Genomic DNA, 3985 nt, shown 5'->3' on the forward strand with positions numbered 1-3985 from the left:
CACACACACACACACACACACACACACAAAGGAACAGTCAAGATCCCTGTAAATGCTGTGGTGTTAACCACATTAGACCTATCTGTGTGCCTTATCAGCATATTTCCACAGCTTCATAGGGCATCACTTACACATTGTGTTCAGATCGTTTGTGCTCTGTTCACAGCATATTATATAGCAGGTTATATACATTCATGCTTTATTCATGTATTGAGATTGAACAAAAAAGGAAAAAAAAAATTTTTTTTTCTTTTCTAAGGCACAGTATACCTGTTGGTCAGTACCGCTTGACTATCTTTTTCCTTATCAGTGTATGTGTGGGCTGGCAAGGGGGCAGTTGTATATCGTAGGCAGTTGACACCAGAAGTGTGCTGTAGCCAATAGCCTCTGACACTCTGGTACACCCTACAACATCCCCAGGGACAAAAGAATAAAACCAGGGCGCCTGCCTCGTCATGTCCCATCAATTGCCATAGGACCTCAGGAACATTAGGCCAACTACCAACCCCCACGTGGGTCTCCATCACTGGATTTGACAGGAGCACTGCCCTGCTAGCTGCCCTTCTTCACTGTCCCTCTGGTCAATCTGCACCTCAATTGGCCCTGCACTGGTGGGTGAAGACTGCTCCTTCTGCCGCATGTCAAAAAGAGCCAGGAGCCACAGAGGAAGTGCAAATATCCTCTAATGGCCTTGATCCAGATGGATGTGCCCATGACAATAGGCCCCCGTGCCTGTGGTTTGGGTTTTTGTCAGTGAAAAACACTGAGGCCACCACAATAACACAGCAAAATTATGCATGCGGGCCAAGTACTATTGACATGTTAAAGAGCGCTGCCAGTTGCTATGATAATTAAGTTAGCTCATTCCAAGGGAGAGAGCTCTTTTCTCTTAACATTTCTTTAAAGGCACTTCAGGCACATAAGGCAGGCTTTAAGACAATGGTTATAGGAGGAGAAATAATGGATTCAGTGGGTCACCATTTCTCTGCCTATTTGCTTAACATAGGGCTATACATCTCTCAGTGAATGCTGCTTGATGGGATTGCCTTTAGGGGGGTGTTTTGTGGGTTTTACATTCTATCACTCAAGAGATTGACACATTCTATGAAGTCCATATGGACATTTTAGGATAAAGTAGATTTAAGGAATGAAATAGTATGAAATATTCAGATGGCAGCTCTACTTAATGACAGTAGCAAACTTTGGATTCTCGTTGCATATGCCTCTGGGCTTCAACCATTGCTCACAAGTATACTATTACTTTCTGTAATATCACACTTGCCATGAGCCAACACTGACCTGTTTAAGCAAGCAAAGCAATGGAATCCCCTCTGTTCTCTTTTCTTTTAACTGAGATGTTTGGTTACGTCACAGGGTGTCTGATCTCCCTCTGCCTCCATAGGGTCTCATCTAGAGTGGCCACTTTTTGTACAGCTGGGGCGTGTTTGGTCAGTAACGTAAAACCAGGAAGCCTTTGAAACTTTAAAAAAGGAAGAGGTTAGAAGTTCACTCATTTGGAAACTCCAAAGCTTTCTCCTTGGACACACTGGGGTAGGTCAGGGACACCAGGAGCCACCTTTCTTCCTGCATCCTCGCAGCTGTATTACAATGTCAGTTAAAGTATGTGTCCTGTTTTTTACTTTTTGGATATGTCTGTGTCCAGATGGTATTCGGCCAACAGCCAGTACATCCAGAATAGGTCATCAAAATTAGCTTCAGTGGTCACTATTTTGTTTATCCAAACCAGATACCCATGCATGGGGCATGTGCGCATTGCCACGTTCATTTTTATATTTCCTCTAAATGGTGCCAATCTGCCACAACAGACAGGCGCTGAGTGAAAAGATTTTAAAATTCGACTCTAGCACTTTCAAGGCAGGTCCTCTGTGTTAACGAGATGGTAGTTAATGGTTTTGCTTTTACAGCGGTGGTCGCATGTATAATTAAGCTGCTGTTGTATTTGTCATAAAAATCACCGGGGGTGCAGGAAATGTTGCAGCAGCCATTTTTACTTTGAGCAGTGGAAAATTAAAACCTCACAATGTTGTTTTGACATCATTCCAATTTTTATGGATTTTCCTGTGTGTGGTTGAGGTTTTGTTATTACAAAACACTTAAGTGTCTCACCTTGGGTTTGTTGGGGGAACAAAGGTTGCAATGTTTGCATAATGCAGATTGTCACTCCTGGGAGGTCTTGCCTCTGGTGCTACTTGTTGGGAAACATGTTGCATGTCTTCCATTAATGGGTGTCTGGCTTTTACCTGCATTGTTCCTGAATCATACAGTTTGTGTAGTAATATTTGGTCCATTTACAACCCTCCATAACTCCATCATGCCATGGAATTTGCTTCACTAGCATGTCATGGGTATAATGCCAGACCAACAATTTGAAGTGCAATGCAACCTCTTACCCCAGATATCACCAGATATCACCAGATCTCCAGCAGGTGTAGTGTAGTACAGTGCAGTCATGAAGACAAGAAACAAGGACGAAAACACTTCACCTCACCATAATTTTTAAGTTGTGTTTCATTTCTGTTTTGGGGACAACCAAAGTAGTATTAGGAATGAATCTCTTACAAGGATTACCGAAACATATGGTGGTAGCTTGTTGGCAGAATGTCACGCACTACAGACATATCTTAGATAAGCCTAATGTATGATTTACGTGCATGGCCCCAGTCATATCTATGGAGATGAGTTGGGGTGTCGCGGCCCCGATGTCACCTCCACAACACCAGTCCCCTGCTATGCTGATGACTGTATCTATGCTAATATGGGGATCAGTAGGGTAGAAAGCTCATCTGGCTCGTGCTTCGCTTTATCTTATCACACTTCTCACTCTGTGACTTTCTTCACTGCATCAGCACACATACCTAGCATACTGCACACATGAAAAGAGCTCATTCTCTTCGCACTCTTCTGCCATCTCTAACTTTCACAATTTTCCTCTATTTCACATTTCTACGTTTTAACTTTTGCTTTTACTGCATCTACTTCTGTAATGCTTTAATTATCACCCACGGCTACTTTACTGTATTACTGTATGTGCTAATTTGAATTTCCCCACTGGGGATCAATAACAGTGTATATTATTATCATTATTATTATTAAACCTGGCATTGAAATCCAAGGAAGAGCTCAATGAGATGTATCTAGTTTATTTCCTTTCCTGATATCCTGACAAAGTGGAAAAGCTTTAGTTAGCTTCATCAGCACAAACTAACAAATCAAACCGTCAAATCAGAAGAACATCCTAAAAAGTTGTCACGTCTGCCACATACATTTTTGGTCAAGAACGGGTCCGTCCAGACAGTAAATCCTGTCTGATTTAAATAACCTCCCCGTCTCATCCCTCTTAGCCTCTTTGTCTCCATCGCGCCCTCCCTCCCTGGCATGATTATTTCTTATCATGTATTTATTTGTTTAATCCACCCCTCCCCCCACAACACTTGGCGGCCCTCTCCCTATGCACGAGCTGCCTGTCTGGCAGCGAGGGCCCCTCATCCCCCACCTCCTCCTGCTTGTCCATATCCAGTCCCCATCCCATCCCCACCCAGCTCCAGGCCAGCCACAATGGGCGGATGTTGCTTCCAGAGCCTCGAAGCTTCATTCGGGGGGAAGAGACCCCCACCTCCTCACTTCATCCTTACATCCCTCCCGCTTGCATGTGGCCACCACTAGCCAGCCTCTATGAACACTATAAATAATGGATGCATTAGCATGCATGAATATCTTTTAAGAAGGGGGGTGGGAGTGCCTTAATTCATTATTAATCCCCTTCAAGAAAAAATGGGCCTTAGCTCTGGTAGCCCAGCTCTACACCTACTAAACCCTGCTTTTGGGACTTTACTTGTCCACGCCGTACTCCTCTTTCATCCAAAATTGGTGACCAGCTCCACCCACCAACTACCCTCTGTCGGCCCCCTTAATCTCGGCAAAAACACATCTGGACACATCTGGTAATCTGTCATTTGTTTTTGTT

This window comes from Etheostoma spectabile, chromosome 10 (genome assembly GCF_008692095.1).
Source record: "Etheostoma spectabile isolate EspeVRDwgs_2016 chromosome 10, UIUC_Espe_1.0, whole genome shotgun sequence".
Lineage (NCBI taxonomy): Eukaryota > Metazoa > Chordata > Actinopteri > Perciformes > Percidae > Etheostoma > Etheostoma spectabile.